The 21,417-nt window shown below is 43.1% G+C and overlaps 1 protein-coding gene across 7 annotated transcripts in view; it reads left to right on the plus strand.

Annotated features, from left to right (window-relative positions):
- Positions 1-21,417, plus strand: part of EXD3 (exonuclease 3'-5' domain containing 3) — a 606,819-nt gene that overhangs the window by 128,999 nt on the left and 456,403 nt on the right. The window contains exon 1 of one of the 7 annotated variants that reach the window (XM_075060512.1): positions 19,808-19,913. The exons of the other annotated variants lie outside the window; for them this stretch is intronic. The gene's annotated coding sequence lies outside the window, so the exon portion shown is untranslated. Of the gene's footprint in view, positions 1-19,807; positions 19,914-21,417 lie in introns of those variants that run through there. 7 annotated transcript variants of the gene reach the window in all.

Raw genomic sequence — 21,417 nt, forward strand, 5'->3', positions numbered from 1 at the left:
AGGCGGAGAGCTGAGAGCTTCTTAGTGAGGTTTTGATTCCTAAACCTTTTAGCACCCATCAACCAGGGGGCGGGGCTACTCAGGAAGACCAGGGCTTTAAAAAGCCCTCTTCTGAGCGGCTTACAGGGGATTTTTGCGAGGGAGTTTACAGGAGAAGTGTGAGGGGGGACTAGATACACTTAACATTGCTAAACTTCTTTAAACTTAAAGCCAAAACCACCCCCTGATAAAAACAAAAGAATAACAAAGGAACGAGATTCAGGAGTTAAAATATAATGCAGGCAGAAGTCCAACAATAGAGTGGGCTATCCACTTTATTGCCACCCCTGGAATTGTGCCGCCCCAAGCACGTGCTTGCTTTGCTGGTGCCTAGAGCTGGACCTGAAAGTGACATCACTTAGGGGAGGATCTATTAATGGAGATTCTCTATGTCCTGCTAAGGAAGAGAGGATGGAAGATGATAAAATAGGGGTAGGATCTGATGAGAAACAGTCAAATAAAAAAAAAAGTCCTGTTCAATTACAGCATGTAATGGCAGACAGGTGAAAAGTGACAAGTTTTTAAAGTGCTTATAGATCAATGCTAGAAATCTAAATAATAAGATGGGTGCCTTGTATTAAATGAGGATATTGATATAACAGGCATCACAGAAACTTGGTGGAATGAGGATAATCAATGGGACATAGTAATACCAGGATACAAAATATATCAGAAGGGCAGAAGAGGTTGTGCTGGTGGGGGGAGAAGGGGGCACTATATGTGAATGAAAGCATAGACTCAAATGAAGTAAAAATCTTAAATGAACCAAACTGTACCATAGACTCTCTATGGATTATAATTCCATGCTTGAATATTAAGACTATAGTTGTAGGGATGTATTACTGACTACTTGACCAGGATGGTGATAATGACTGTGAAATGCTCAGGAAGATTAGAGAGGCTATTAAAATAAAAACCTGAGTAATAATGGGGGTTTCAACTATCACCATAATCACTGGGTACATGTCACCTAAGAATCATATAATCATAGAATCTCAGGGTTGGAAGGGACCTCAGGAGGTCATCTAGTCCAATGCCCTGCTGAAAGCAGGACCAATTCCCAACTAAATCATCCCAGCCAGGGCTTTGTCAAACCTGACCTTTAAAACCTCTAAGGAAGGAGATTCTAGCACCTCCTTAGGTAACCCATTCCAGTTCTTCACCACCCTCCTAGTGTTCTGGAACCCACCAGAGGGAGGAGAGACAATTCTTGATTTAGTCCGAAGTGGAGCACGGGATCTGGTCCAAGAGTTGTATATAGCTGGACCGCTTGGTAACAGTGACCATAATACAGTAGTCTCCAATCTTTTTATGCACAAGATCACTTTTTGAATTTAAGATCAACCCAGGATCTACCCCACCCCTTCCCCGAGGCCCTGCTCTGCTCTTTCCATTCCCCCCTCCCTCCATCGCTTGCTCTCCCCAACCCTCACTCACTTTCACCAGGCTGGGACAGAGGTGGGGTGTGGGAGGGAGTTTTGGTGCAGGGGACATATAGTCACACTGCACCTAGTCTCATAGAATCCATTGAACATTTCATTAGTTTTGCTTTTTATCAGTGTCATTTGTGGTTTATAGATCCAAAATCCTTCAAGGATTGTCACAAATCAGTGTAACATTTTCAACTGTGGGATGTGCATTAGCTGAGCCTGGGGCTGGGGTTCGGGTACAGGAGTGAGGGGTGCAGGCTCTGGGAGGGAGTTTGCGTGCAGGAGGGGGCTCCAGGCTGGGGTATAGTGTTGGGGTGCAGGAGAGGGTCAGGGATGTGAGCTCTGGGAGAGAGTTTGGGTGGAGGAGGGGGCTCTGGGCTGGGGCAGGTATTTGCGGTGTAGGAGGGGGGCGAAGTGCAGGCTCTGGCTGGGAGGCGCTGTGGCAAGTCTCTGCAGCCCCTGAGGGGGAGGGGGGCAGCGGGTCTCCATGCATTACCCACACCTGCAGCTCCCATTGGCTGGTTCCCAGTCAATGGGAGCTGCGAGGACGGTGCTGCGAGTCGGGGTAGTGCATGGAGCCACCTCATCTCTCCTCCCAGGGGCCGGAGAGATGTGCCAGCAGCCAGCTGCTTCCAGGAGTGGTGTGCGGCCAGGGCAGGCATGCTCTGCCGGACTTTTAGCGGAGGGAGAGTGCGATGGACTGGCAGAGGCTTCAGGATCGACCAGTCGATTGCAATCGACCGGTTGGTGTCCTCTGGTCTATATAAATCCATGGTACGCCCACATCTTCAATACTGCTTGCTGATGTGATCTTCCCATCTCAAAAAAGATCTATTGGAATTGGAAAAAGTTCAGAAAAGGGCAACAAAGATGATTAGGGGTATGGAATGTCTGCCATATGAGGAAAGATTAATAAGACTGGGACTTTTCAGCTTGGAAAACAAACTAAGGGGGGATATGATTGAGGTCTATGAAATCATGGCTGGTGTGGAGAAAGTAAAAAAGGAAATTGTATTTACTCCTTTTCATAATATAAGAACTAGGGTCACCAAATGAAATTAATAGGCAGCAGATTTAAAGCAAAAGGAAGTATTTTTTCACACAACGCAAAGTCAACCTGTGGAACTCCTTGCTAGAGGTTGTTGTGAAGGCCAAGACTATAACAGGGTTTAAAAAAGAACTAGATAAATTCATGGAGGATGGTTCCATCAATGACTATTATCCATGATAGGCAGGGATGGTGTCCCTAGCCTCTGTTTCGCAGAAGACTGAGGGAGGATGTGGGTGACAGGGAATGGATCGCTTGACGATTAAATGTTCTGTTCATTCCCTATGGGGGACCTATTATTGGCCACTGTCGGAAGACAGGACTGGTCTAGATGGACCTTTGGTCTGACCCAGTAATGGCTGTTCTCATGTCCTAATATGCTACAAGCCAGTTTTGTCCTTTCATTTCTAGCCAATATGTTGCCCATATATCACATGGTCAGGAGGGAGAAATAGGTTGCTAAGAGTGGCTCAACAGTCCTGTACATCTGCTTCAGTTTATTTTCTTGGCACTACAGCTTTGAATTTCAGCAGGTGAGCACCTTTCCCAACAAACAATGTAAGTAAGGAGGAGGTAAGGAGAGTATTGGGTGGTTGACAAAGGTGCAAGCGTGTTCATGCAAGTGGAAGTAAGCAGTTATAAAAGCACGCACTCTGAGGACTAAGTGTCTACACTGCACTGCGTGTCACAGTGTAGACGAGACTAAGTGTGAGCTCTAGGGCTGTAGGTATGTTCTTGGTTTGCTCAGAATGTGTTTGATTATATTTTTGCAATAGCTCAATAAGCTTGACCTGTGTACAATGTCATTGCCTTTGAAAGATGCAAGTGTATAAACAAATAGCTAAGGGTTAATGTTTTTTACCTGTAAAGGGTTAACAAAGGGAACCACACACTGACCAGAGGGACCAGTCAGAAACCGGATTTTTCAAAGTCAGGGAGGGAATTTTGGGGAGTGGTCTTTTGTCTGTCTCTCGGCTATGAGAGGTTTCTTTCTATCTTAGAGCTTCTCAATCTTCAGTTTCCAAGTTGTGAGAAAAGTAAAAAACAATAGGCTTTTATTGTTTTTTTTTTTTTTTGTATTTACATGTGTGTGTAGTTGCTGGAATGTTTAATTGTATTTCTTTTTGAATAAGGCTGTTTATTCATATTTTTTCTTTTAAGTAATAGCCCTGTTATTGTCCCTTAATGCAGAGATCATGTTTATGTGTTTTCTTTCTTTTTAAGTCCTGTTTGAGTAGTTTTCTCTGGGTAGGCTAAGGTACGAAGGAAGGAAATTCTCTTTGTGTTAGATTTACGGAGGGTGAATCTGTGCAGCCTCAGGGAAAGAAGAAAGGGGGAGGTAAATGCCCTCTCTGTTTTGCATTCAAGGAGTTTAAGTACAGTCTCGCCAGGAACCCAGGGAGGGGGAGCTGGGGATGAGATAAGAAGAGACAAGGGGGAGTTGTTTTCCCTTTGTTGTAAACTCAGGGCGTCTGAGTCTTGGGGTCCCCCAGGGAAGGTTTGGGGAGACCAGAGGGCGCCAGAGAGGGGAAATCTGGCTGGTGGCAGCGATATCAGATCTAAGCTGGTAATTAAGCTTGGAGGTTTCATACTAGGCACCCACATTTTGGACGCTAAGGTTCAGGATTGGGATTTATGCTTATGATAGCAAGTGTCAGGAAAGCCTCTTGGCCTGACAGAAGTAGAATATCTAGGACAAGGAACAATATGTTTTAAAGATATGGCAGCTTCAGTGCATATGTATAGTGCTTATACATTAATGCTAAGCTGCGTAATTCATCTTTGAAATTATGCTGAGATGGTAAGGGCTGCTCCAAGTACTGAAGTCACTCTAAGTCCCAGAGTTTCTCTGGTGGTTGCTCAGATTAAATGAAAGTGCCTTTGCCTCCCTCCCTTTTGGACTAGTTCCTGCAAACACTGCTGGGTGTACAATGAGGCTTACTACCACCAGAGTTGTACTGGGAGTACTTTGGGCGATGAGCACAACACCCAGCAGTTTTGTGACATCTTACTCACACTGGGTAATATTTTACCCCTCCAGTAGTCCCTCTGAAATCAGTGTTGGAGAAGCAAGGTACTACTCAGTGTGAGTCAGGGTATCACAAACTAATATGAGGTTCTCACTTGGTTACAGTAGCTTAATTCAGTGTCACAAATTCCTTTGTAAAGCAATCTGTTCTGTGGGGTATTGTGAGAGGCTGTGCCCAGTGATACCACAGAGGCCAGGACCGTAATCTCTAGAAGTGACGTACATACAGACTTTACTTTTAAAACAAATTTATTTTCTTCGAAAAATCTTTAATAAAGAGGACTGCATTTTCCTGGGGGAAAATCTTGGAACATCTGCATATTATGGTCTAACCCAAAATGCTTTTATTTTGTAGTAACAGCCATGGTGCTCATGGATCATATAATTTTTTCTGAGCAGTTTCTTCATTATTAGTGGGGAAACCATGGTTCCATACTTTATATAATAACACTAAATAGTTTAGGGTTGGGGGAGGGAATGTTGCTCCATAAATGTCAGAGTGCTTGCTTGTCTTATTCATTCAGATAAACACCTCTCAACATCCTTCTTTTGTTGTAGGAACAGGAAAAGAACAATTGTTTGAGATGTGCGTCAGTCATACTTGTAACCAGGCAGTCTCATAACCCTCCCCATTTACCATAGCAACTAACAGTCCTCTTAGAAATGTGTCAGTGGTATGTTGACAGGTATCCTTTCTTTTGTACTTCAGCTTCCAGTATGTGGGCTGTAACTTTACAAGCATCATGTGTGGTGGGCACCAGAGCTTTCCAATTTTGCCTCAGATAAAGGAGTAAACATGTCAGTTTTGCCTTGCATAAATAAATGGACATTGCCATTTTTACCTGACCTCTGTCTCTTTGGTCTTCCTGTACCTATTACCAGGAATCCTGACAATTCAGAGGCAAATTATTTAGTCATCTAAAGCATTATCTAAATGACAAATTTTAGCCTGAGTTTATTTGTAATGCACACAACTCATATTAGACAAGGAGTTGTTTGTGAAAATGAATTTATTCTTGGCTGAGTAATTAAAAAGTGACCTGGAAAGCTTTGTATCTGCAAAAATCAGCCATCAAGATTCTCTGAGCCTCCTGCAGCAGTTTATGATATTCCTAACATTAGGTCCCCCAGCTCCCACTGCACTTTTGAAAATCCCACCCAGGAACAGCACAAGCAGCAGTATTGCCTATAATACCTTGTGTGAGATGTTGTCATTCTCGATTGCTGGGGAAAATAGCAACTTTGAGGTGTGAGTAAATAAAGGAGAAAATAATTTTCTAATATTTTCTTTTAAAATACAATGATTTGTAGTGCCAGTCTGCTTTTGGAAGACCTGATTCTTTCTTACACAGGTGTAAATCAAGGTAATTTCATTAGCAAAGCAGAACGGGGAACCGGGCTGAGAGTCTACTAATTATTTGGCAGACAGATGGGCTGGGCAGTCTAGTAGGTCCTTTCTATCTCCGACTTCTGTGATTTTTTAAAATATTTTTGTCTAAGCTTTTTGGTTCACGTTTCCCATTATGTAAATAAGACTCAGTTTGCAGCTTGTTGGGGGCTGACAATGTTTCTTCCAATTAAATTCTTCCCTTGAAAGAAAATGTGCTTACTTGGGTAAGGCAACAGGTCACTGCAGAAAACCTGCCACATGGCTTTGGCTCTTTGGATTGGGAAGAGTAAAAGCAGATTAACCACTGCTGTCTGGATTGGCATTTGTCTTGATGAGGGAGGGTGCTTTACCCACATGAATCATAGAATATCAGGGTTGGAAGGGACCTCAAGAGGTCATCTACTCCAGGGGTCGGCAACATTTCAGAAGTGGTAGGCCAAGTCTTCATTTATTCACTCTAATTTAAAGTCTTGCGTGCCAGTAATACATTTTAACGTTTTTAGAAGGTCTCTTTCTATAAGTCTATAATATATAACTAAACTTTGTATATGAAGTAAATAGGTTTTAAAATGTTAAGAGCTGTCATTAAATTAAAATTAAAACAGCGGTCCCCTCCCCCCTAGACAGACTGCCAACCGGGAGTGTGGTTGCCTGAATCAGCTCACTGTGCCCCTTCGTCACCGTGCCATTAGTTGCCTACCCCTGCTCTAGTCCAACCCCCTGCTCAAAGCAGACCATCCTCAACTAATCATCGCACCAGGCTTCATCAGCATGACTTAAAACCTCCTAAGAAGAAAATTCCACCACCTCCCTGGTAATCCATTCAATGCTTCACCACTCCTCCCAGTGAAAAATTTTTCCTATATATCAACCTAATACTTCCCCTCACTCAGCTTGAGACCTTTACGTCTTGTTACTGTCATTTACCACGGAACAGTCTAGATCCATCCTCTTTGGAACCCCCTTTCAGGTAGTTGAAAGCAGCTATCAAGTCCCCCTTCATTCATCTCTTCTGCAGACTAAATAATCCCTCAGCCTCTCCTCATAATTCATGTGCTCCAGCCCCCTAATCATTTCTGTTGCCCTCCACTGGACTTTTTCCAAGTTTTCCACATCCTTCTTGTAGTGTGGGGCCCAAAACTGGACACACTACTCCAGATGAGGCCTCACCAATGCCAAATAGAGGGGAATGATCACATCCCTCAATCTGCTGGAAATGCTCCTACTTATACAGCCCAAAATGCTGTTAGGCTTGTTGGCAACAGGGGCACACTGTTGACTCATATCCAGCTTCTCGTCCAGTGTAACCCCTAGGTCCTTTTTTGCAGAACTGCTGCCTAGCCACTTGGTCTCTAGTCTGTAGCAGTGCATGGGATTCTTCTGTCCTATCCCTACCCTCCAGCTTATTTACCACTCCTCCCAATTAAGTGTCATCTACGAACTTGCTGAGGGTGCAATCCACACCATCCTCCAGATCATTAATGAAGATATTGAACAAAACTGGTTCCAGGACCGACCCTTGGGGCACTCTGCTTGATACCGGCTGCCAACTAGACATGGAGCCGTTGATCACTACCCCTTGAGCCTGACGATCTAGCCAGCTTTCTACTCACCTTATAGTCCATTCATCCAGCCCATACTTTAACTTGCTGGCAAGAATACTGTTGGAGACCGTATCAAAAGCTTTGCTAATGTCAAGGAATAACACGGCCACTGCTTTCTCCTCATCCATGGAGCCAATTATCTCCTCATAGAAGGCAATTAGGTTGAAGGGCCTTGTGAAATCAGGCTTCAGTGGGCATTGAATCAGACCCTGAGAGGGGCAAAGCCCTACAAATATTGGAAAGCTGGGACATTCAAAGTAAGTTTAAGATTTAACACACAACATTAGCAATAGCAATGCAAGGTTAAAGTACCCCCAAAATCATTAACTCAGCTCCAGTCACCGACTGCCATGCATGTTCTCCATGTCTGGCACGGCGGAGGGAATAGAACAAACCATGGTTTTTACTAGGAAAGCTAGTTGCAACCTTAACTCCAAAGTGACTAATGCTCTCTGTAACACCTAATGTTAATTCTTACAGGTGACAGCTTTGGCCTTCTAGTCTATGTGTTAAGAAAAGGACACTAACTGTTTTGATGATCTTTTTCTAGGAAGAACAAATACCAGAAAATCTAGAAATACTTCGTGTCAGAATCAGAATGCTGGAGGTTTTCCATTTTTTAAAATTGTAAAACATCTAGATCTGGCCAGTTTACTAGGAACTGTAAAACAATTTGTTTTAAAAAAACCCAACCCCCAGGGTGAGATGCTTGTTATGCTGGTTAGAGAGGGAAGGTAGAAACAAATAGGCGCAATGTGGATTACTCCTCTTCCTTCATGTGACTCTGCCAATATCATCCGAGCCTGAGCAGAGCCTGACAGTGGAGACTGTACACTGCTATTGTTTTAAGTTTAGATATAACCTTCGAACCAGAACCAAATAGCATCAACTCACTGAATAGAAGTCCTCACTATGGACAGGTTTCAGAGTAGCAGCCGTGTTAATCTGTATCTGCAAAAAGAACAGAATTACCTGTGGCACCATAGAGCCTAACAAATTTATTTGAGCATAAGCTTTTGTGGGCTACAGCCCACTTTATCAGATGCATAGAATGGAGCATATAGTAAGGAGATATATATACACATAAAGAGAACATGAAAAGGTAGGAGTTACCCTACCAACTGTAAGAGGCTAATTAATTAAGAGAAAAAAACTTTTGTACTGATAGTCAAGATAGCCGGTTACAGACAGTTTGACAAGAAGGTGTGAGGAAACTAAACATGGGAAATAGGATTTCAATGTGTGTAATGGCTCACAGCCATGTCCCCAGTCGTATCAAACCTAAATGTCGATGTTATCTAGTTTGCATATATAAGTCAATTCAGACAGTTTCTGCTTTGGAGTCTGGTTGAAAAGCTGTTCATGTGCAAAATTGCACCTTTAAGCTCGTTGACTGAGTGACCAGAGAGGTTGAAGCTGTTCTCCTACTGGTTTTTAATGTGATTGATTCCTGATGTCACCGATCTGTGTCCATTATCTTTTACGTAGAGACTGTCTCGGTTGCCAATGTACAGCAGAGAGAGGGCGATTGCTGGCACATGCGCCAATACACATTGTAGATGCAGGTAACGCCTGACTATGGTGATATTATTAGATCCTATGATGATGTCATGTTGAAAAAAGTTTACAGAGTCGCATCAGGCTTGTTGCAAGGATAAGCTCCTGGATTAGTGTTTATTGTTTGTTGTGTGTGGTTTCTGTGAGTCATTTGCCTCAGGTGGGGGCTGCCGTAAGCCGAGAAGTTTCTCCAAGATCTGTGAGAAGTGAGGATCATCTTTCAGGATAGTGTAGATCTGATGAGGTTGCTGGGATGAAGGTTTTAGTGGGGGTAGGTAACGGCTAGATGCAATCTGTTACTATTCTTGTGGCTCGTCCTGTAGTAGGTGATCTTTCTGGGTACTCTTCTGGCCGTCAATCGTGTTTGTGTTTAATCTCACAGGGTGGGGTATATGTAGGTTATAAGAATACTGATAGACTGAGGTGCTTGTCCTGTCTGTAGGACTGGAGCAAAATCAATGTATCTTCGGTTGCGACAGCCCATGCATGCAGCCAAAGGGCACACGACTGATTTAACAGTGCACTCACACTGCCAGGTCCTCGCGCACTGGTCAGGTGTGGGCATGCATTTAAATTTATTTGAAAATGAAGCTTCTTAAACATTTTAAAAACCTTATTTACTTTACATACAACAATAGTTTAGTTATATATTATAGACTTATAGAAAGAGACCTTCTAAAAACATTAAAATGTATTATTGGCACACAAAACCTTAAATTAGAGTGAATAAATGAAGACTCGGCCCAGCACTTCTGCAAGGTTGCCGACCCCTGCTGTAGACAGTGGATTGTGTGGTGTGTCCTGGATGGAAGCTATGGACAGTTTGTTTTACATAGAAGAATTAGTATTTATGGAAAACCTGTTAAAGGCTATTAGTGTTAGGATTTGGGCATTTCCAGAGATGCTTGGAAGGGAGGAAATTGGTAAACCTTCTGAAATTATTTTGCATTTGATCCTTCCTTCTGAACTCCAAAATGTTTAGGATACCTAACTGAAAGCCTGTAAACTTAGTTCCAGTCTGCCGCTTCTCCTGCTGTCCATTTATTGTGGTATTCTCAGCACCATTGACTATGAAAGAATAATATATTTAAGATAAGAAAAGAAACTGTTTATGTATTAATTTTAGAATTCATAATTTTTCCTGATCTTTACCAGACTTCATGGGCTTGCAGGAAGACACTGTTGGCTTTCCATAATTGGGTTGTGTTTTTCTATTGTAGTTTTGTGTCCTGTGAAACCATGATTAATGAAATAAAGGAAAATTTACTAATATTGTGATTCGGCTGACTTGCCTATATTCTTAGATAATCAGAGATGCAACAAGGCTCAGCAAGAAACAGCACTGCTGAGGTTAGATGAGGGTGTGGATATTTGGATAGCCCTTCTCTTAAACAAATAGCCCCATCTGTTATTTCAGAAATATAATCCCCCATCCCACTCCTCCCTCCATCAACATTATCATTCAAGGGGCATTTGCAGGAAGAGAAAAGTCCCCCCCACCCCGCATTTTTTTTTCTTTTGCTTAAAAAGTATCATTGGAAAAAGTCACTAAACTGAGAGTTAAAATAAGTAAATATTGTATTGCTATGTTCTTCGTGGGGCTTTACGAAGTGTGTATTTTGGAAAGTGTAGTGCCTTTAAAAAAGACTTCTTAGTGGGACATTTTTTGGTAAGGTTGTTTCCTTACATAAGAAAAGATGAATTTTGCAGTTTACTATGAAAAGATTAAAGGTGTTTTTAGGGTAAAAATGTTTGCTTCATTTTATTAATTTGGACTTTCGTTACACATAAGAAACACCTCTTCAAAGGCCTGAGAGGTCCTTGAGCATTAGTTTTTGTGTGACTTTTAAAGTTTTGAAATTGAATAAAAAATTAGGACTGTCAAAAGATTAAAAACAATCGAAATTAATTGCAAGATTTAAAAAATAGTCACGACTAATTGCAGTTTTAATCGCACTGTAATCTGCCTTGGCCTTCCCTCAGTTTCCGCCTCTGAGGGAGGCCATGCCTCCTCGCAGTTTGGTCTGCTATAGACTTTTCCAGCATAGAAAAAAACGGGGGAATTAGTGGCCTTCAAGTGGGGTGGGGCCATAAACAGTCTGGGCCAGTGGTGGGCAACCTGCAGCCCGTGGTAATCTGATTGCGGGCCGCGAGACATTTTGCTGACATTGACCGTCCACAGGTCTGGTCCCCTGCAGCTCCCAGTGGCTGCAGTTTGCGGTTCCCGGTTATGTAGTTATGTAAAAAAATAATTCTATAATTCTATCTTTGTACGTTGCACTTTCATGATAAAGAGATTGCACTACAGTACTTGTACTTGTACGAGGTGAATTGAAAAATACTATTTGTAATAAAAATAATGATATAAAATGAGCACTGTACACTTTGTATTCTGTGTTGCAATTGAAATCAATATATTTGAAAATATAGAAAAACATCCAAAATATTTACAATAAATTTAAATTGATATTCTATTATTGTTTAACAATGTGATTAAAACTGCTAAGGGCAACTTTTTAAAAAAATCTATTTAATTTGTTTTGTGTTAATTGCTTGAGTTAACAGTGATTAACTATAAAAAATAACTGCACTTTTCTCAGTAAAAGTGGGGTATTTTATGAATAGTGAGTTTTCCCTTCATTGACAACATTTTCATTTCGGGAGAGAAGTTCTGACCAGATGAATTAGCCCTTAATTTTATGTGAATAGATTTTATTTGGCCTGTATTTAACAAAAAAAAAAAGTTTTAGCCATTTTGAAAACAAAAAATGGTTATGTGTTTAAATCAGATGCATATTTGTCTTTTTATTATTTAATGCATATTTATTACTTAATAAATAATAATGTCTTCATTCCATTTCCATTTAAAGTATGGGAATCTTTTTTACCTGGGATATTGCATTAGAAAAACATAAAACTTCTGACTCACCAAGAACTAGACATTTATTTGCATAATTGTCTGGTTTGCCATTTTGCTTTCACAACTTGCACTTTTGAAGAGTTGGTTGCATTTTGCCTGAGCAATAGATGACTCTTTCTTCCATTGGAGAGGAATGGATTTCTTTTTTTTTTTTCCCCAGAAAAGATGAGTTTTGCCTTCAAATGTGTGTTTTAACAGCTTAGTCTTTATAAGAAGCTTCTCCCTTGAGTCATTCTCCCATATTTTCTTCCCTTTTAGCCCTTCCGTCATTTACTGCAGTTGTTTGCCTTCCTCATGCTGTCTTTGTTTTACCCTTTTGTCCCCCCCCCCCAGCCTTTACCCCCTTTTTCTCTTCCCTTTGCTCCATTCTCTTTCGACCCTCACCCTTTTGTCTCCCAGTCTCTGTCTCCAAATTCTGACTTCTCCTAGGTCTTTGCCATTATCTAGTCAACATGACAAACTCTTAGAGACATTGCAGAATGTACTGATCATGTGAAGAGTTATTTTTGGCAAATGGCCACCATTTGTTTCTGAGGAATTTCTCTGAATGTTTCAAATTTTTCTCCAGAGAAATTCAGTAAGAAACACTTTATCTGCTTAATCCTGAATATGAAAGTAACAACACAGTTAGCAATCGGAGGGGTCTTCCTTTATTAGGTACTTCTGGCTTCACTTCATCCTCAAGCTCCGTCTCCAACTTCAGCTACAACTTTCAAACTGTGGTAGACTTCAAAACACTTGTCATTTAGAAAATTGTAGCTGAAGACTGAGCCTAAGGATGGAGTGGAGCAAGAAATACCTAATAAAGAAGGATCCCTCCGTTTGCTAACCGTGTTGTTAATTCATTTTATTTTCTTATTGCTCTGATCCAATTAATGTCAGCATTGTTATATATTTTAGAAAGGCATACTTGTCTTATTGGTTTTCAGGGAGAGAACCTTAAGAAATAAAAATTGCTCTTGGTAACAAAATATTGTAAATTCTAATATTTTTGTTAAAGAAAAAAGTTTGTTGCTTCTGAAAATAAGTAATCACTCACTTTGTATGATTTCATCTTTGTGTGTGTGTGTCTTCTGCAGTTCATAATAAACATTGAGGGGGTGAGGAACAGCTATTCTGTACAATTCAAAGTTACCAGGCTCCTAGTAACTAGCCTCTACTGACTTTGGGGAATTTGGAAAATATTCCTTTTAATATTATCTAACATTCCCACTGGCAACCTGTTGTACATACATTAGGTGATTATTACGTTATAGACAGCCAGAGGTCTCCGACTTTTTGGAGTGTGGGCAACATCTTAGTAGAAAGACCCTCTCAGAGGCCATCTCCTCTTCCATTCATGAGTGCATGGACCACCTCGTTTTCTATCCCATTGTATTTATATAACATCCTCGTGGCAATGAACCTATTGATGTATTTTTAGCTGTGTGAAGAATGTGTGGGAGGGGGTGGGGTCACTGAGGGAGAGGCAGTTTTTGAAACTTCCCAAACGTCAGAGAAGGGGGTAAGGGAGGATGCCTCGTAACCAAGCTGCTATGAGAAATCAAGAGAACTGGTGGTGCTGTTTGTGGAAATAAAATGGAAACAGTATGGTCCCAGGAAGAATAACTCTGTCTTGGGACACAAGAACACACAATCTGTGATGAGAAAGGACCAGAAGGTTAATGGTGTCTCTTCATGCACAGTGAACTTTCAGATAAGAACAGTTAGAGAACTTGAGTCTCCTTGTGTACTCCAAGGGTGCAGCTCTGCAGAGGTAATGCACTCCTTATGCTCTAGTTCAGTGTTTCTCAACCTTTTTGATGCCAGAGACCAGCTTGCTGCCTTCCTAACCTGTGTCAGGGAGATCTTAGGGACCAGTGCTGATCCACAGACAGTTCGTTGAGAAACACTGACCTATTTCAAAAAGGAATTATTTTGAGGAAGTTCTATTGTCTGTCTGTGTTATACAGATCAGACTAGATGATTACAACGGTTCCTTCTAGCCTTGGAATCTCTGAGCATGACCATGACGAGGTGTACCTACTCCGCACTGGTTCAGCGGGGATTAATCACATTCTGAGGGCCGAGAAGGCCATGCTCTCTCATCTCTGTTGGGCATGGTCCAGCTGGAGCCAGGATATAAAAGGGAGCAGCTCAGCTCAGTTTGGGCTGGCCGCTAAAGGGAACAGAATTGCATTGCAGACTCCTGCGAAGGGACTGCTGGTGCTCGCAGATGCAGAGGCCAGGCCGGCTGCGGCACTACCTGCCACCCGATGCCACAGACAGAGGAGACCACGGAACCCCTAAGATTACCAGCTGTGGAAGAATGGGTAGGAAGTAGCCCAAGGGGACTAAGCATTGATCTGGTTGAGGTACTGGGCTTTGACTCAGTGTGTTTCAGAAGGATATCCTCTGACACAGTGGCAGATAATTCCGCAATAGCAGGACCTGGGCTGAGACCGATGGAGTCAGGAGGGCCCAGGTCCCCCTACACAGCCTGCTGGCCCCCCCGGGTGGTAGTTTACCCCACTCTGGCCGCTTAGGCCACACTGCCCTGCCACAGAGGGTGATTCTGTTGATTCTAGCCACTAAGCCACACTTGCTGCAAAAGGTTAGTCCTGTTGACTCCAGGCACTAGGCCAGGGGCAGGCAAACTACGGCCCGTGGGCCTATGCGGCCCCTCAGGGCTTTGGATCAGGCCCGCGGGATTGCGCCCCCTTGTGTCGTGGGTCCCACGCCGCTCTCAAAAGCAGCCCTCGAGTGGGGGGGCAGAGGGCTCCACATGCATTGCCCTTGCCTCCAGGCACCGCCCCCCACAGCTCCCATTGGCCGAGAATGGGGAACCAAGGCCAATGGGAGTTTCGGGGGAGGTATCTGGAGGCGCGGCAAGGGCAGTGCATGCAGAGCCCTCTGCCCCCCTCCCCCAGGGGCTGCAGCGCTTCCCAGAGTGGGGCAGGGCTGGGGTCAGGGCAGGCATGCAAGGAGCCTGCCCTGGCCCCGGTGCTCACTGCTGCCAACCCAGAGCTGTTTTAGGTAAGCGGCGCTGTGCCAGAGTTCGAACCCCTCCTGCACCCCACCCCCCAGCTCCCTGCCCTAAGCCCCCTGCCTGCACCTTGCACCTCTCTACTCCAACTCCCTGCCCTGATCCCCCTCATACACCCCGCACCCCTCCTGCCCCCTAACCCCCTGCCCTGAGCTCCCTGCTGCACCCTACACTCCTCCTGCATCCCAACCCCCTGCTGCACCCCTCCTCCACCCCAAGCCTGCCCTGAGCCCCCTCCCAGAGTCCGCACCCCTTCCCTGAGCCCCCTCATGCACCCAGCACCTCTCCTCTGCCCCAATCTGTTGCCCTGAGCCTCTTCCTGCACACCGCATCCCCTCCCACACCCTGTACTCCCTCCTGCACCTCAGCCCTCTGCCCCGGCCCTGCATACAATTCTCTCCTCCCCAGATGTGACCCTCTGCCCAAAAAGTTTGCCCACTCCTGCACTAGGCCATACTGCCCTTGCCACAATAGGGTCGTCCTTTTGACTCTGGCTACTAGACAACACTACCCTGCCACAAAAGGGTAATCCTATTGACTCCGGCCACTAGGGAACATTGCCCTGACACAAATGGATAGTTCTATTGACTCCAGCCACCAGGCCATATTACACTACCTAGAAGGGTGTCCTAGTGACTCGAGCCATGCTGCCCCAAACCAAAGGGCTGCTGCACAAACTCCGAGCATTAGGCCATACCACTCTAGGAGCCAGAGCTGCTGTGGTGACTTGGGAGACTAGGACATTTAGGCCTCCCAAGCTCTACTTTAATTCTCTCACAAACAGACATACCCTGTACAGGTGGACCTACCCTGCGACAATGACAGTTTCATGTTAGTAACTTTCCTTGCTTTATTACTCACCTTTATGATAGAGTTCGTTGTTGCTTTGGAACTCTGCCTCTTCCATTACCTCCTGACGTGTTTATTTTTTGATCACTATAAAAAATGTTCATATTAGAAACCTGTATTTTTATTTTGTTTATATTTTTATAGATTGTAACTTACCACACCAACCCTTGTACACAACTACACCACATGATTCCGTGTTATATTCAGAAAAGTGCTCTATGAGTTGTCTATTCAGGATAGTGAACAGAATGGAAGTATTAAGAGAAAAAATGACTGTACAGTTGTAGAAAATGAATAGTGGTGATTTTAGCTATACTGTTGTATCAGCATGAATACAAAATAAGCAGGGGTTGCATTTCACTGTGAATAAATTAGGAAATGTGATCCTGGCATTGTTCGGAAAGTATGTGGAAATTATGGCTATACCATTAGATGTCATTTAAAACATATGTTCTTAGGAGGAGAGTACATAGTTGATTGGTCTGAAGGAGATGGAATGATAGTAATGAAAAACCCGCTTCTCAATGCTGTAGATCAGGGGTCAGCAACCTTTCAGAAGTGCTGTGCTGAGTCTTCATTTATTCACTCCGATTTAATGTTTCGCATGCCAGTAATACATTTTAATCTTTTTAGAAGGTCTCTTTCTATAAGTCTATACATACGAGAATAGTTTAGTTGTATATTAAAGTAAATAAGGTTTTTAAAATGTTTAAGAAGCTTCATTTAAAATTAAATTAAAATGCAGAGTCCTCTCGACTGGTGGCCAGAACCCAGGCAGTGTGAGTGCCACTGAAAATCAGCTTATGTCCCGCCTTCGGCACACTTGTCATAAGTTGCCTACCCCTGCTGTAGATTCTCCTAAATCCTGATGGGCTAAACCTTTGCCGTTCAGAGACTGAATTCCGCCTACTTCTATTGCTTATTCTGATTCCCTGATTGCTTGGCCTCATTCCTTCCCTCTGCAGGCAGAAAAGCGCTAAACTAGAAGAGGATTATGGTAGTTGGCAATAAGTCTGATTTTTAATTGATACCCTGGTGCTAAAGCATGATAAGTTTTGCAAAAGGAATTGGAAAAAACTAAAAGCAACAGAGAATCCCCAGTTCTCAGGAACATGTTTCAGAACTGTTGGACAGTGGGTGGTCTTCTTCCTTTGAGCTTCTAACTGTTTTCTGAGGGATTTCCCCATTTAGCTCCTATATTCCTCAGGGACTTCCTCATGCTCATACTGAAGCTGACAGAGGGTTAAATGAGTCTTTTGTGAGGCAATGAGCCTTCAACACAAAGCAAGGAGGGTGTAGCAAGATCTAACAGTGTTGCAGTAATAAGACCCTAACTTTAAAAATTAATGAATGATCTTAACTATGATCCTTTTGGCCAGGTAACCATAATCTCTGATTGGTATGTATTTCCATTCCACTAGCTAGTCTGCATGTTGGCAGTGCTTTTTCTTTTTTCTACGTCTGAGTAAAATCCAGTAGTAATGAGTTGTTTAATAAGCCTCCTATAAAGCACAGGGAGAACAGCACTCCCTTCAGTATACTTATATCTGGCTGTTTGTACATTCATCTTTTCTCCAGTCTCTCAAATTATCCAAAATTCATCTACCGCTTGTTTTGCCTTTCCTCTTAATGTCTGCTTTCTCTTAGTGAGCTCTTAAATGTGATTATAATGCAGGGCTTCAAAACGTGTATTGTGAAGCATAATGCTGGTTCTTGTAAAATTGCCCAAATATTTAAAAAATGTCTTGCTTCAGGTGTTTGTTACATGTATTTATATGAATGAGTGTAGAATACAAAGAAAAGTATGGAATTCACGATGACAAGAGCAGTTCCCCATAAAATCATGTTCACAAGCTCAAAGAATCCCTTTACATAGCATAGTAGAGATGGAGAGGCTAATAATTCCAACCAGTGTGTGGTTAAATTGAGGTTTCTGTATGTGAGATGTACGCATTAGGAATAGGCAAGGCTGATGACTTTAAGGTTGGAAATAGCTGTCCATTACTTGTGGAGGAACTTCATATCTTTTTTTTTTTTAATCTCCAATGTTAGTTTGAAAATTCAAAGTTAATGTTATCTTAAAAAACAATGTCTGATCATCAGAAAAGATAGAAATTTATCTTTAGTGTCACCCAAACAATTTTAACTTGGTCCCTGAACCCACTAACCTTCCACTTTATGTATCCAGCATACCTTGCGTGTCAGGATACAAATATTTTGCTGGGAGACTGTTGACAGATCAGGTTGTGATAAAGACTTCAGTAAATCTAAGCTTTTATTACTTTGTATGTGGAATCAACGCAGTTGAGACCATGGCTTTGGTTTTGTATATTTGTGTCTGGGATATGTGAGTGTGATTGCCCACAACCCTGCACCTCCTAGCTTGTGAACTACTGATTGAGTTCTTTGCTCCAGATATGCTGCTGACATGTACGTACAGCTTTACAGTATGATATTTAAATATTTACAACCCTCTTTTCTTTTGCAGAATTGTCCCAAATGATCATTCTGATAAACTGAAGATGTTCATTCAGGTTAGGCTTGTTTCCTAGATTTTAGTATTATTTTAGGCAAAAACCATAAGGGGAGAGTTAAGGTTGTTTATGACCTAATTGATGGGTCGATTTGGTTTGGAAATCATTATATTTATTATCTGCCTCTTGTTAGACATGGTAATAAAGACTTAATATTTAAAAAATGAAAGCCTCCCCATTTTTCAGGCTTTAGATGTTAGTTAACATTGCCTTAGAGAAGTCCTGAGCATTTACAAATAGAACTTGACCTTTTCCAGCTATAAAGTGCAGCTGTAACTGACTGGTTGATGGAATCCTAAATTTCAATCACATTATCTTCTTTCTCTTACTTTCAGTTTCTTTTAATTAGCTGACTGTAACTCTTCCAGGCCTCAGGCTGTGTGGCGTTTATTGGCTCTTGACACAAAGGAAAACCACAGAGAGATTTTTCACTGGTGAATTTCTCCTTTGGGGTTTGACGTCTCATTTTCCCCTGCAAGATACACGAGTGGCTTTGATTAGAAAATGAATTTCTGTTGCCAGTACATTTCAGAAAAATTGGTGAATAATGTAATTGAATTTTGAGATGGCACATGAGCAAACCATCATTTTACTTCACTAGCCTGTGTGTGCCAGTTTTGTCGTGATCACAATGTGTTCTGAATGATCTATGCAAAAAGAAAAAAGAGAATGAATAGAAAGAAGTTTCTGGCTTTCCTGAGAGGCACTTTTCCAACTTAAAAATATAAACCCTGTGGTTTTCATGGTTTTTAAATGCAACCGCAGACATTGAGAACTGGGAAAGACTGGATTTACAGTCACCCCTTTTTATTACTGGACAGAGGAAGAGGGTTTATTTTCTTAATTAAAAATGTTGAATGCTATTGTATTACTGTAAAAAAAAAAAAAAAAAAAAAAAAAAAAGTAAAACGTGAATGTAGTGTTTGGGGAAGGGGCCAGAGGGGAAGCCAGGTTGTTAGCACATGCAATGAGCAGGTGCAGAGCACAGTATGCTTCTTTCCCAGGGCTCCACCAAGGTACATCAGCCTTTTTCTGTGGGACCTCTTCTAGGGCTCAGAGGTTCTGGAGTGCCCTCAGAGCTTGGCACTTCTGTGGATCCTGCCGATGAGGATGTAGATCAGTGCCCATTGCAGTGATTGTTTACATGATATTGATGTCTCTGCTCTGCCTTGGGAAGTAGAGTAGATCACTAGTCCAGGCCTCTCTGGGACTTTTGACCACAAACTCATGGTCTCATTGGCTACCCTGGACTTTGCTCCCCATTCTTCTCATTGGCATGCATGTTTTGGAGGCTTGGGCCACGTCTACACTACCCGCCGGATTGGGGGGAGTAATCGATCTATCGGGGATCGATTTATCATGTCTCATCTCATCTAGACGCGATAAATCAATCTCCGAATTGACACCCGTACTCCACCTTGGCAGGAGGAGTAAGCGGAGTCGACAGGGGAGCCGCAGCGGTCGACTTGTTGCCGTGAGGACGGACAGGTAAATCGAACTAAGATACTTCAAAGTTGCGTATCTTAGATCCATCCCCGCTCAGTGTAGACCAGCCCTAAGAGTGCAGACCTCTTCCAGCTCTCCCACACCATCTTCTCACACCTATTTCTTGTGGGTCCATCCCTGTGTCATTAATTTATCTAATTCAGAACTTGAAAAACCCACTTGCTAGTAGTTAGTGGGTAACTTTACATAGCAAGCCATCAATTTCTCTAGAATATAATTTTTATTTGAAAAATAGCTAGTCTGGTTGAAAAGAAACCTGAGGCGATGCCGTGTGGTCTTCCTGAATCTGCAGACATCCAGCTCCTGTGCTGCTGCTCCCTTTGTGCTGTTTATAGCACACAACAGAATGAAACTGACAAGACCCCTGCATGGGCAGTTATTGGCAACCCTGTGGCAGCAGTACTGTTGACACTGTTCTGTCAAGAATAGTGTTGATTTCATGCTGCTGCTTGTGAAATCTAAGGGCTGCAGCAGGGATAGGCACTAGAGGTATTCTCAGAGGAGAAGTGCCAAACCGTGGAGGGAGAGGGAAAATTTTTAAGACATCTCTCCACCCCTCACAGCAGCCAGGGGGATGGGGGAGAGACCTCCGCCCCACTCCCAGAAGTTCTGGTTGTGGAAAAGGAGACAGACAGCTCCTCCTCCCTTCCAGAAGCCGGAGAAGGTAGGAACCTCAAATTTATTTCATGTTTCCTAGCCAAATGTTAGGGGATTGTTGGCCCTTTACTAAAACTCATGGGTTTTTTTGGTTGGCTAGCTCCCAGTACAAAGAGAAAGGGGAAGGGTCAATGGGAAATCAAGACCCTGAGACTGACAGTCCCCAGGAACAATGGGGAGAGGCCAATGCTGCAGGTCAGCCTGATTGACAGGGCGGGCAGGCTAATGAGGGAGTCAGGAGGCCAGGGGGGCCTGTCCTCTGGGTGAGCTGGAATTGCCTGGAACAGAGTTGGGCCGAGCTAAGGAGAGAGCACGGTCCCGAGCTGAACTCGGGAGCAGAGCCGCGCCAGCCAGAGAAGCAGCCCAGAGAGCAGGTCAGTGCTGGGAGCAGAGCCACAGAAACAGCTCAGAGAGCAGACCTGTGCTGGGAAAAGAGCTCATAGACTCATAGACTTTAGGGTCAGAAGGGACCAATATGAACATCTAGTTTGACCTCCTGCACAAAGCAGGCCACAGAATCCTATCCATCCACTTCTATAACAAACCTCTAACTGAGTTATTGAAGTCTGCAAATTGTAGTTTGAAGACCTCAAGCTGCAGAGAATCCGCCAGCAAGTGACCCATGCCCCACGCTACAGAGAAAGACAAAAAACCTCCAGGGCCTCTGTCAATCTGCCCCAGAGGAAAATTCCTTCCTGACCCCAAATATGGCGATCAGCTAAACCCTGAGCATGTGGGCAAGACTCACCAGCCAGCACTCAGGAAAGAATTCTCTGCAGTAACTTAGATCCCACCCCATCTAACATCCCACCACAGACCACTGGGCATA

The sequence above is a fragment of the Chelonoidis abingdonii genome, chromosome 24, assembly GCF_003597395.2.
Source record: "Chelonoidis abingdonii isolate Lonesome George chromosome 24, CheloAbing_2.0, whole genome shotgun sequence".
In the NCBI taxonomy this organism is placed as follows: Eukaryota; Metazoa; Chordata; order Testudines; family Testudinidae; genus Chelonoidis; species Chelonoidis abingdonii.